Raw genomic sequence first — 13,888 nt, 5'->3', positions numbered from 1 at the left:
GGTCTCCCTGTAGCCCCAGCTGGCCTGGAACTCACTATGTAGACCAGGCTGGCCTTGAACTCACAGAGATCCGCCTGCCTCTGCCTCCCAAGTGCTGGGATTAAAGGCGAGTGCCACCACTCTTGGCATTCCCTCATGTTCTTTTATAATCAGCCCTATTCCTAGACCTTGCAACCATTTATGTGTTTTGTTTTTATTTACTTATGCTTTGTCTTTTTAAAACCATCATAGAAATGGAATCAAATGGTACATATTGACCCAAGCACACATTTTCATTTCCTTTAGGTAAAAATGCTGAGGACTGGGGTGACTGGAGTTTGTGGTGTAATACATATTTTTAAAAGAAACTGACAAGCCATTTTCCATTATGATTGTCTTGTTTTACATTTCACTGTAGTGTATTCAAGTTACAGTTTCTCTGTGGTTCTAGTTCTTAGAATCATCGGAGTTTTGTTTCCAGCAATTCTAGCAGGTGTACAGTGGTTTCTCATTTAGATTTTAATTTGTATTTAGTGCAACTAATCCTCATTTTAACAAATAGGATTTGCTTAGACATAAAAATATTTTATGTGTATGTGTATTTTGCTTGCATCTGGTATGCCACATACATGCAGTACCCACAGAGGCCAGTAGAAAGAGATCTCTCAGAACTGAAGTTACATACAGCTGTGAGTGACCATGTGGGAGCTCAAAACCGAACCCATGTCCTTGGCAAGAGCAGTAAATGCTCTTAACCGCTGAGCCATCTCTTCAGCCCCTGGAGAGTCAGTATTTCAAAGCCTGCGCGGACCTCCATAGGGAAAGAGCAGGGATCCTTAATGAGAATTTGACTGGACGGTTACCTGGATTGCAAGTATCTGAACTTCTTCCTTCTGGTCAGAAGAGGGCAGGAGAAGACAGAAAATACTTTTCCTTGCTCCCAGTTTACCACCATTACTGTTTACAGTTTTGCCTGAAAGCCTTTGTCTTTAAACCTACTCGGCTACTACCTTGTGACGACTGATTTTCCCAATTAAAGCATGTGAACTGATTTAATGTCAAACCTTAACTGTCATAAAATTCTTCTCTGCCAAAGCATAATTAGCCTACGCTGAGTACCCAACCATCCAAATGGAGCAAGCAGGATTCTCGCTGAGGGCATTCTCCCGAGCTACCAGAAGAGCTTGTGTTAGAGAACTGTGAACAGCTGAGCTCGGTGAGATTCAGTTCTTCCTCTCTTCTAACTTTGCAGGAACAGCAGAGCCTGAAGAATCTTTGTGTGTGCGCGGAGGAGGGTGGGGAGGGGGGCAGCTCTGCTTCCTCTTCGGTGGCTACAGGCCCGCCTTCCTAGGGCTCAGGTTGCTCAGGCGAAGCACTGCACAGATCTCCTGGGGCTGAGGCTGCAGCGTGCCCCCAAAGACATACTCCAATCTGAGGCCCTGGCTTCCCTCTGGCAGTTGAAACCGAAAGGTCGGGAGGAGAGTGGCAAACATTAGGAAAAGCTCCATTCGAGCAAGCTGTTCTCCGGGGCACACCCGATGCCCTGGAAGCAGAGCGAAAGGTCAGAGGGTGGCAGGGCTTGTGTCCCACCTATTAGCATTACAACCCAGGACCCAGCACTGCGCCTGCTACCTGCAGAGAAGGGCAGGAAGGCCTCGTTGACTGCAAAGTTTCCATCCTTATCCAGGAAGTGGCCAGGGTTGAACTGTTGAGAGGTCTCCCAGCACTGGGGGTCATACAGCACTGAGGCCAAGTTGGGCAGGATGATGGTGCCCTACAAAGAAGAGTTGGTGTTTCTCAGGGAGATTCGGAGTGCACAGTAGCCAACCCTGTCGCTGGCCCAAAGCGCAACTCCAGTGTGCCACTGGCTGTGACAAAGGTGCCCAGGTCCCGGGTAGATCCAGCAAGCAGGCCCTCAGTGGCCCACCAGGCTCACACCCATTAAGAACCAAGCCTTGCATCTCCCGGTTCAAGGCAACCCACAAGGGGGAACCAGAGGACTGGTGAGAATGAGAAAGAAGGTGTTGGAGATACAGAAAAAGAAGAGTTGGAGATGGAAAGCTTTACTCTTCTTAGGGAGAGAAGAACATGAAGCATGACCTCCCCTCACATTTACCCTAACCTACTCCTTTACCTTAGCCTCCTATAGCTCTAACACCAGTACTGTGTCTCAAAGGTGAGCAGGAAGGGGTCAAAGGCTACAGGCTGGGTAACCTCTGCTCCTTCTCGTGTGAGCCCTGGGCTAAGGAGAAGCACCATTAGCTGTCAGAGATAACAGCTCAGTGACTCAATGTTTGCTTAGCGGGCACAAGGCCCTGTGTTCAAGCCTGGAGTCCTAGCAGAGGAAAGAAAAGGGGAGGGTGGGAGAACGAGGAGGGAGGAAAGAAAGCAGTCAAAGCAGAGAAGGATGCACATTAGCCATGGTTCCAGGTCTTAGGACACTCCGCTCTAGGAGTCTGGTGAGGGCTTCCTACTTTATGGGTTATTTGCCAGATTCTTTAGAATTAAACCAGATTTCCCTGTGGGGACCACGAAACTAACTGTAGGATTCTTGGTTCTGACAAAGATAGCTTGAAGTTTAAAACAAAAGCAAGACAAAAACTTCTGAAGAATTTGAATCCTAATCCCAATCAAAAACTGATAAAGAATGCAGAGTGGGAGGGAGCTGCCAGAGCCTCCAGCAGGCACTTGCTGCAGTTGTGGTCGCAACAGTACCATGGGCTTATGGGATGGGCCAGGGTTTAGCTATCTGGGCCAATAGGACACCCAGATCTGGTTACTCTGTGCCTTTAAGTAGAGATGTTGGGGAAGCACATGTTCCTACTGGTGCCTGAGTAAGATCCATATTTTCCTATGATCATCCTGGGAATGTCCCTGTATTGTCTGCCTACTAACTAACCTAACTAACCTACTGCATCACAACACTCCTCCCTCCCCCACCTTTTTGGTTGTTGCCAAGGAATGAACTCAAGGCCTCACTCACATGTAGTGTACTAAGCATGTGCTCCACACTAAACTACACCTCAGTCCATTCAACAGTGCTTCATAATCACCTTTAGATAAAGGGGTGTTTGGAGAAATATAATCTGTATAGAATCATTTATATCCCATTCCAGATGATATACCTGGTTGCCTTGAAAAGGCTCAGAGCATCCCGTAGCCATACATAAAAAGAACTCTTCTTTTCCCCCAGATGGTATGGATATCTGCCTTCTGGAGAATCTATGCCAGCCTGTTTCTGGTAAATGGCAGTTTGAAGTTCACTTAGGGTCCAGTGCTGTTACTATCACTCAGCTACTGAAATGGTGAGCATAATGGTTAGTGTTAACTATCAACTTGACAAAATCTAGAATCACCTGGGAGATAGGACTCTGAGCATGTCTCTGGAGGACTGATTATCTTGATTACATTAATTGAGGTGGGAAGACCCACCCACTGTGGGAAGGGGTGGCACCATTCCCTAGGCAGGGGCTCCTGAACTGTGCAAGCCGAATACTATCAGACATTGATGCATTGCTCTCTGCTCTTGACTGGATGTAATGTGACCTGTTCTCTCAAGTTCCTGCCATCTTTACTTCCTACAGTGATATCTGGAATTGTGAGCCAAATTAACCCTTTCTCCCTTAAGTTGCTATTCTATTATAGAAATGGGAGAAGAAACCAAGGCAGTTGGGAATGGTTTAGGGATATCTGTAACATTTAATGATCTACTGTTAAGCTTTGTTCTACTTTCAACAGACATTTCTCCCCCAAGCTGCAAAAGCTTAATGTTAAGATCTGAACTTAGATCTGTGGTTTTTTTAAAAGAAATTAAATATTTTTTTGGCCTGTGTATCTGTGTGTATTTATGTTTACATGTATGTGGGTACACACGTGTGTCTTCTGCAATCACTCTCCACCTTTATACTGAACCTAGAACTTGTTCATTTGGCTGGTCTAGCTAGCCGGCTGGCTTCAGGGACAACCCCCACCCCCTGCCTCCTGAGCAATGGGATTAGAGGTGGGCTGCTATGCCCACCTGGCATTTATGTGGGTGCTGGGGATCCAAACTCCAGTTTTCATGCTTGCCTGGTAAGCGCTTTACCCACGGAACCATCTCCCCAATCCCCAACCCTCTCCTTTGTAACTTGACTTAATTTGGCACAGCATTTGGATAATCTGGGCCAGGTACTCCTGCCAAGCCAGCAGCAGGACAATCTGAGACATCAGTCCTGTCCTCACATTCCAGAAGATACTTGATAAAGATGTGAACTTGATGGCTAATTTCAGTCAAACAGCCCAACATCAGCCAGTCAGACAAAGCAACGGGCAATGCAAAACACTGCCATTTACTACGCTGGCTTATTACCTACCGGAGAGGCAGTTTTGAAGCGATATGAAGGTCAGGGAGTATGGTAGAGAGAGCAGAACCATAGAAGCCATAGGGAAGTGAAATGAGTTAAGTCACTTACTAGCTAGATATTTTGAGTAGGTACTTGAACTCTCTAGATTCAAGTTTCCCTGCCTAGAAGAGAAGTAACAATAACTATAAAACATCTAGAGGGATTATCTTTAGATACTATCTAAATAACATCTAAAGGTTTCCATGAAGGAGAAATGTGTACAGGTAGGAATCTCAAGTCTTATCGACTAATAATAAATCAATAATGGCATCCTGGTAGGGCCCTTGGGCTGGAGTTTGCTTTGAACCTCAATCATAAGCATTAAATTAAAATTATCTTGGTGGCTTAACATGGTGGTACACACCTTTTTTTGGGACAGGGTCTCTCTGCAGCCCCAGCTGGCCTGAAATTCCCTATGTAGACCAGGCTGGTCTCTATTTCACAAAGATTCACCTCCCTCTGCCTCCCAAGTGCTGGTATTAAAGGTGAGTGCCACTACACTTCATATGTAAGAAGTTAGACTTAATCTATGTGTACAAACTTGAAATTATGTTAACAAAGAAAAAGGCTTCTCTGTAGAAACACAGCCTGAGCATTGGCTGTTCTTGCAGAGGATCTGGGTTCGGTTCAACAACTGTCTGTCTATAACTCTGGTTCCAAGGACTCCAACACCCTCTTCTGACTTCCTCAGGCATTGTATGACACAGGTGCACTGACATACATGCAGGCAATACACTCATACACATAAAATAATAAATAAATAAAATATAAAAAAAATACAGCCTGAACTACACAGCAAGTTCCCTGCCAGCCTGAGCTATGTAGTGAGATCCTGTCTCCAAAAACAAAGAAAAACAACACCCAAAACAAAAGACCTGAGTTTGATCCCTGGGACTCACAAGGTGGAAGCAGAGACTGCTGCAAGTTGTCCCTGATGTCTACATGTGCTATGGCACACATATGACCACACATGTACACACAAAATAAATAAAATGTAAAAAAAAAAAGTTGTTGTTTTTGAGAGATGGTCTCCCTGTAGCCCCAGCTGGCCTGGAACTCACTATATAGACCAGGCTGGCCTTGAACTCACAGAGATCTGCCTGCCTCTGCCTCCTGAGTGCTGGGATTAAAGGCGTATGGCCACCACAGCCAGCTAAAAAAAGTTTTTAAAAGTTTCCAGGTGTGTGGTAGCTCACTCCAGTAATCCCAGTACTTGGGAGGCTGAAGCAGGAAGACTGTTGTGAGTTTGAGGACAACATGGACCACATAGTCAATTATTGGCCAGCCTGAGTTATGCAATGAGACTCTGTCTTCCCCCTCTTCAGAAAAAAGCCCCAAAACAATGACAAAACACACACACACAAAAACAACTTTACAAATAAAAATGCAAATCTTGTAATGCTTAATGATAAACATTCATATAAAACTTGGTCTTTCCTGAGCCGGGTGTTGTGGCCACACCTTTAATCCCAGCAAATTAGGAGGCAGAGGCAGGCAGATCTCTGTGAGTTCAAGGTCACCCTGCTCTATATATGGAGTTCAGGGCCAGCTGGGGCTACAGGGAGCCCCTGTCTCTAAAAAGACACAAAAAAAAATGTCCAGCACATTTTTGTTTGTATAGTCCAGGCTCACCTTGATTATGCAGTTGATGACCTTGAACTCCTCCCAAATTCTGGGATTACAGGCATGGGCTTACTCCTGGCTTTTATTTATTTGCTTATTTTTGTAGTATTGGTGATTACGCCTAGGGCCTTGTACATGCTAGGTATAGCACTCCAGCTCTAAGCCACATCCCTACTCCTAGAACTACATAAAATATATATGGACAACAAAGATTGGAAAGAGGTGTCTTAAAATATCTCTGAACCACAGGAAACTTTAAAGATACCAACCAATGACTGTGTTCTGTCATAACTCCCCTCCCAAATACCACGAATGGGTGATAGATAAATAGATGGAATGATTGATAGACAGGTCGGCAGAAGCCATGGCAGATGGCCATGCAGGGCAAGAGGGGTGCTTTCTGCAGGTGCTGGATCTGGCATAGGCCTACGCCAGGCCACCTACCTTGGGCATGTAGTAACTACACATACAGGTGGATGTCACACACTGATGTACAGCACCCACAGCCACGACACCGCTGAGGCGCTGCACTTCGTGAAGGACAGCATGGGTGTAGGGTAATCGCTCTCGATCCTCATAGCCGACAGCTGGAGCAGTGCCCAGCACCTCACCTAATTCTCTCTGAACTCTCTCTGTGGATGGCTCAGTGTGGGTCTTGGGAAGATACTTATGGCTCAGCATTTCCATGCCACCCCACTCCCTCTCTCCAGTCTCCCACCTAGCTGCTAAAATTGGCAGCCATAGGTCATACCCCCACTGTGCCACCATGGGAGACAGTTTGCTTTTGTAAATTTGTTCCTGTAGGAGGAGTTTATGAGGACCCATATGTGAGCCTCAAGACAAATGTTGTCTTCATTCTACATGGGAAAAAACTACAGATCCATAGGGCAGGTACATTGGCCCTCACAAAACTGAAGTCAGGAACTGAACTGCAGTTATAGCCAGTTTGTTCTTAAGAGCATTCCATCTGCCTTTGTTCCTCCACAAGTGCAATCTTTTTTAAAGAAATATTTTTTATTATTTTTATTTTTATTTCAAAATATTTTATTTATTTATTTATTTTATGTGTATGAGTGTATTGCCTGCATGTACATGAGTGCACCCGTGTCGTGTAATGCTGCCAAGGTCAGAATAGGGCTTTGAATTCCCCTGGAACTGGAGTTAAGGATGGTTCGTAGCCGCCATGTGGGTTCTGGGACTCGAACCCAGGTCTTCTACAAGAGCAGTCAGTGCTCTTAACCGCTGAGCCATCTTTCCAGCCCCTATTATTTATTTATATTTATTTATTTATTTATTTTTTGAGACAGGGTCTCCTTGTAGCCCCAGCTGTCCTGGAAGCTGGGACCAGGCTGGCCTTGAACTCACAAAGATCCGCCTGCCTCTGCCTCCCAAGTGCTGGGATTAAAGGCGTGTGCCACCACGCCTGGCCCTATTAGTTTTATTTTTATGTCTATAAATGTATTGTCTGCATACATATGAGTGCACCCATATCATGCAATGCCCATGGAGGTCAGAAGAGGGCGTCAGATCCCCTGGAACTGGAGTTACAGATGGTTGTTAGCTGCGATATGTGTGCTAGGAATTGAACTTGGGTCCTCTGCAAGAACAGCCAGTGCTCTTAACCACTGAGTCACCTCTCCAGCCTTCACAACTGTAACCTTAACATTAACCTAGGGCCTGGCACTTAGCAGGTGCTGAATCATGACTGAATGAGTAAGGCAATGCTTCCCCATTTATGCTGGTTCCCAAGGTCATGAGGTAAGCCATAGGCTGGGAACTGAAGTCCCTTCTGTCTGACTCAAAGCTGTCAATGATTTCTGTGCCATATGGGTGAGAACAGACCTTCCCCACAGCCACAGAACAGAGTGATGGGGACAGTGCCTGAAGCCAAAAGTCCCTATGGAGCTAATGGGCTGTGGAAGTTAGGGTATAAATGAGGGTCTCCTACCCTGAATGGCTCCATGATGGACCATGTAGATGAGTGCCCAGTGCAGTGTGGTGGCCGTGGTGTCAGTGCCTCCCTGTCAGAAACAGGTCAATCACCACTTGGATCACGTTCTCTTCATTGAATATGGAGACAGGGTCATCCATGGCCTAGTAGGGGAGGGAATGGTAGTTCTGGCCTTAAAGTTTCCCTGCAGCACAGCCCTGGTGTTTCCTTGAGGCCTGACTAGTTCTAAGACTCCCTCAGGAGGGCCAGAGTCCCAGGAATGCATTGACTTTGATGGGGAACTGCTGTAGGGTTCTGGCCTGACATCAGCTAGGTCCTTTGCTCCTCAGCCGGCTTCTGTTGACAGAAGCCAACTGTGGCCTGGAAAGAACCTGTCTTAACCCACGCTTTTCAGGGTACCCAAAAGCATACGGAATGAGTCAAAGATGAGGAATACAGATTATGGCTTAGAACTGAAGTCTCTCCCAGGAATAGAGCCCCTTCATTCCCTGTGCAGCTGTTCTAGGCCAACCTTAGTGATTTGTGATAGGTAGCAGGTGATGAAATCCTTGGGGACTTCAGGGGCCCTGAGCTTGTGCCTGATGGTTTCATGGCGGATGAAGCCCCTTGAAGCCTCGTGGTGCTGAAATATCTTCTGATGGGATCCTGAGAGGTGGCTGAATGCCCAGGGAAACATGTCATACATCTGTGGAGAAAAAGGCCCACCCAGAGCCCTCAGGCACGCCCTGAGTCAGGATAGTTGAACACAGTTTGGGGGTGGGGTGGGGGTGGGGTTTTCCAAAATGGGTTGGGTCTCTGACATAAGTGGCTTTGGACTGCCTCTCATCTGGAGAGCCCCAAATGATCTAGAGAATGACTGCCTAAGGAGCTCAGAATCAGGCCCTGCAGCCACCCCTCCTGCCCCCTTTTTCTGTTCCCAGTCAAGCCCCAGCTGAGGCTCCCACCTAAATTGGCCTCAACCAACTCAGGCCAGCACATCAGTCTTCCCAAATACCAATTACCTGGTGCCACACAGAGCTGGCAAAGGCTAGGCCAAAGTTGATGGCTTGAATCAGTTCCTGGAAGATGAACTCCTCTGAGAAAGCGTGATGGCCAAACACCAGCGCCCCAATAACTCTGGCTGTGGATCTGACAATAGGGATCTGTAGGTCAAAGGGAGGGGTAGGGCTCAATGTAAGGATGGGAGGGGTAGGGCTCAATGGAGGGGTAGGGCTCAATGTAAGGATGCACACAGCTCTGCCCTGGCACTCATCTAGTCTTGAATACAGTCACTCCTGTACTCACTCATCCATTCTCATTCCTCATTCATATACCTCCCAGGTGCTTTCCAAGCCAGGCTCTATGACAGGTGCTGGACTTGCAGAGACAGAGAGAAATATTAGACCACAGAATGTGGTGCAGGCTTGTCATCTGGAAGGAAGGGCGGGGCTGGGGACCAGCTGTGCTGGGACTCAGGGAGAACTTCCTAGGTCAGGGATTCCAGGTTCTCACAAGGAACCACAAGGAAGAGGTGTGAGCTAGGAAATTCCAGAAGAGAAAACATGTCCAAAAGGCTGGAAGTGTGAAAGGTCTTGTGTGTTGACAGAGAACTATAGAGAAGGGCTTCTTTCTTTCCACTCACCTAGGTATTCTTAGTTCCACCCTCCTTGGAGAAACTCCCAGTTTACTAAGGTAACTCAAAACCATTGCTAATGGTCCTTGATTTTGTGGACACACACATATACAGACAGACACATACATATATACACGGACACACAGAGATATACACAGACACACAGATATGCAGACACATACACAAACACACAAACACACACATAACACACACTCTATATAGCTCAGCCTCCTCTGTGGGGATGTGTATGAGTGGGGGCGTGCAGGGATAGAGCAGGCCTGCCCCGGCACACTCCTTACCCTGCTCCCGGTGGAAAGCTGTAACAAGCTCTGCCACCTCGTGCTACAGCTGCAGCTCCAGAACTTGCTTGCCAAGGCCCACCTCCCGAAGAGTCATCATACAAAAATGTCTCTATTGCCTCCATGTGTGCCCATTGCTGCAGATGATGCCTGGTTGGGAGAGAGAAAAGGATGGTCACCAGCCCCTCCCAGCCTCTCAGGCCAGCTCTGCCCAGCTCTCATCAGATCTAGAGCAGAGTACCAAACAACCTTCTCCACCTGCTCTGGACTGCTGCTCTGACCACTGGGTAAAGAGCCTAGGGCTCTTAAGGTGGGCTCAGATATGACCAGCTCCCCAGTAGCATTTTGCCCCGAGTCTCCAAAGAAATGAAGGAGGAAATGAAGGGGAGAGAAGGACCTGGAAGAGGACAGGAAGGGACAGGGGATTTGCTGAGCTGGTAGGCCCTCTTGGGTATTCTGGCTGGCTTACTCCCCGCCAGCTGGGAAAGTGACAACACTGTTTCCCTATCTTTAAGCAGAGCACACGGAGGGTCAGAGGGTAAGCTAACTTACTCAAGACCACAGAGCCAGCAAAGAGAAGAGCCTGCACTTGGATATAGGTCTTTTAAACCTCTCCCCACACAGGGAGGGGTTTGAGAATATCTTCCTGGTATAGCCCTGTCCACAGTTCTCAGCAACCCTTGCCCTCCTGAGTACAGTGATGTCCGGTCACCTCCCCTCCCTGATAGGAAGGGCAGACTTGCCTTTTTCTCCAAATAGATCTCTGAAGAATGGCATGAGGGGCCTCCCGGAGGATTGCTCTGAGTTAGACAACAGTGTTTCCTTCACTGCCCGGAAGCTGCTCAGCACCACAATCGGTATGTAGCCCACCCACACAGTGAACACAGTGCCGAGTCTGAGCCAGCTGTGGAGAGACCAGGAATCCCACAGCTGTGGACAAAGCCACTGGTCCCATTCCTTGGGACCTTCCTCTTGACATGAATTCACCATCTTGCACTTTTGCACCTACCTTTGGTACACCTCCTCAGAGCACCCATCCTTCTCTCCAGGAATCCAGCCCAGGGTCACAGACTCCCTGGGCACTTAGAACAGTCAGGGCTCAACACTTACACCCCATCAGTCCTAGAGGTTGATGTGTTCTAGTACTGTGCATGAGATGGATGGTCAGGGTTTCTTGAGGGTTTGGAGTCCTAGGTGGGCTTCTCATGTGTTACTTGAATCCCCCTGGCTCCCCTACCCACTACCTGTAGTCTTTATACTCCATTTTTGGGGCTGGAGAGATGGCTCAGCTGTTAAGAACACTGGCTGCTCTTGCAAAGGACCTGGTTCTCAGCATCCACATGGCAGCTAACAACTGTTCTTAACTCCAGTTCCAGGGGATCCAACGCCTCCTTCTGGCCTCCAGAGGCATTGCACACACGGGTGCACTTACATGCATGCAGGCAAAACACTTATGCACATAAAATTAAAAAAAAATTACTCTCCTTTTTTGCCATCCCCATATACCACTGCATTGGGCAGGCAAGGAAACTGGCTCAATGCTTCCAAGCTGGCAAGTGACAAGACCAGGACTTCCCACTTCCTTAATCCCTTGTTTCACCAGTGACCCTGAGCTGAAAAGCCAGGGACTTCCTGTTTACTCCTTTAGGACCTCAAGCTTGAAGTCCCATTCCCTACCTGGAACAGTGTCTTGGGGTGCAGCTGAAACTTTAGTTGCCATAAATTTCCAAGGAGCGGGAGAGGAAAGGGGCCAGGAGGAAGGTGGCTCCTTTCCCAGCAGAAGGACCTGAACCTCAGGAGTAGAAAGGAACCAGCCAGGAAAGCCATCCCACTGAGCAGGGAGAACATTCCCATGGCCCCGTGCCCTCTCCTTCCCTTTGCCCCAATCTTACACTGGGCCTCCTCTTACTGCTGTCCCTAGCTTTTAAGCTTTCATGTACCCTTGTGTAGGGAGGCAAACCCAGCAAGAGTAAATCCATTTGGTCACAGCACTCACACTGGCGCCATGCCACTCGGCAGGACTGCAGGGCTCCAGTAGGGGACAAGTTGCGATATCCTCCTATGTCAACACCAACTTTGCTGCTGGTCTGTGAAGCTCCACCCCGGGGAGGCTCCTCTCAGCCTCTGCCTGAGTGTTCTGTTCTCTGGGCAGGTCAGGTGAAGGGACAGGAACAGCCACTGTTAGTGGGGGTGGCAGCATCGCCCCTGGGGACACTGTTGTATCTGGGTGTGACCAAAGCTGGGCTCTTGCCTGCTTTCCATCCAGCTGCAGAGCAGTCACTCCTGAGTCTCTCCAGTCTCCACCTGCTCTGATCTCTGCTCAGCATGGACTCCTCACCTGCCCTCAATCCCCATGTCTGTTGGTGGTCAAGTTCTAGAACCTTTTGTTTGTGTTTCAACTGTCTTTGGAGCAGACTTCTGGGGTGTCCTTACCTCAGTTTCTCACCTGTGTGATGGAGAGATATAATCATTTTAGTCAACTCTCAGAGCTGCCACACCAGAGCCCAGCAACACAGCAATGGCACACTCCGATGGGGCAGACTAAGCACAGCTTAGCTTAAAGTGGCAGGGGCAGGGAGTCCACAGGCATAAGAGGCATGAGTCCCTCCCTGCCACTGCGGGCTTCAGTCTAGGCAGATTAAAGAGTTCTGGAGATGGTCAGTGGTGGTGGTTGAACAACAGTGAATGTACTTACTGCCACTGAACTATACGCTTAAAATGTTACATTTTATGTTATACATAGTGTTTTACTACATTTTTACTAATTTTTAAAATTTATTCTTTGAGAAACTCATACATCTACACAATGTGAGGTTTTTTGTTTCTGGGGAGCCATTGTTTCCTTTTTGAGATAGGCTCTCCCTGTAGCCCCAGCTGGCTTGGAACTCACTATTTAGACCAGGGTGGTCTTGATTTCACAGAGATTAGCCTGCCTCTGGCTCCTGAGTGCTGGGATTAAAGGTGTATGCCACCATGCCTGTTACATACAATTTTTAAAAGATCATATCCGCCCTACTCCCCTTTCTTCTGGAACCCCCAAACACATCTCCCTCCCAACTTCATGTCCTTTACATATATATATATGTATATATATATATATATATATATTTTTTTTTTTTTGTCTTTTTGAGACAGTGTCTCCCTGTAGCCCCAGCTGTCCTGGAACTATGTAGACCAGGCTGGCCTTGAACTCACCAGAGATCCGCCTGCCTCTGCCTCCCTAGTGCTGGGACTACAGGTGTGTGCCACCACGCTTTCTATATTTTAAAAAGTTTTATTTATTATTTTTATTTTATGTATATGTGTATACATGCCTGCATGTAGGTAAGTGCACCTATGTTGTGCAATGCCCTTGGAGGTCAGAAGAGGCTGCCAGATCCCCTGGGACTGGAGTTATGGACAGTTGTTAGCTGCCATGTGGGTGCTGGGATTTAAATCCGGGTCTTCTGCACGAACAGCCAGTGTTCTTAGCCGCTGAGCCATTTCTCCAGCCCTTCTATATTTATTTTTTATTAACCCAACGAGTCCAATTCATGCTGTCCATATGCACATGGATGTGGGGCTATCCACTGAAGCATGGTAATTATAAATTTATCAGACTGTCCATCCTAAAAACCTGGCCACTTCTCTAGCAGCAGGATATGAGGTTTGCTCATTGTTGGTGCCTGGTGAGGGGCAATGCCTCCATTATGTACTGGGTAAACTCCATTTTTGATTAATATGTTGGTGGATTTTAAAAAGTTTTATTTATTATTTTTATTTTATGTATATGTGTATACATGCCTGCATGTAGGTAAGTGCACCTATGTTGTGCAATGCCCTTGGAGGTCAGAAGAGGCTGCCAGATCCCCTGGGACTGGAGTTATGGACAGTTGTTAGCTGCCATGTGGGTGCTGGGATTTAAATCCGGGTCTTCTGCAAGAACAGCCAGTGTTCTTAACCGCTGAGCCATTTCTCCAGCCCTTCTATATTTATTTTTTATTAACCCAACGAGTCCAATTCATGCTGTCCATGTGCACATGGATGTGGGGCTATCCACTGA

The 13,888-nt window shown here is 47.4% G+C and overlaps 1 pseudogene; it reads right to left on the bottom strand.

Moving 5' to 3' along the window:
• Window positions 1–1,310: 1,310 nt before the first annotated feature.
• On the bottom strand, window positions 1,311–8,611 carry LOC103732678 (annotated as a pseudogene).
• Between the last annotated feature and the right edge of the window lie 5,277 nt (window positions 8,612–13,888).

This window comes from Nannospalax galili, unplaced genomic scaffold (genome assembly GCF_000622305.1).
Source record: "Nannospalax galili isolate Female #2095 unplaced genomic scaffold, S.galili_v1.0 scaffold315, whole genome shotgun sequence".
In the NCBI taxonomy this organism is placed as follows: domain Eukaryota; kingdom Metazoa; phylum Chordata; class Mammalia; order Rodentia; family Spalacidae; genus Nannospalax; species Nannospalax galili.
This window is presented reverse-complemented; position numbering and strand designations above follow the sequence as displayed.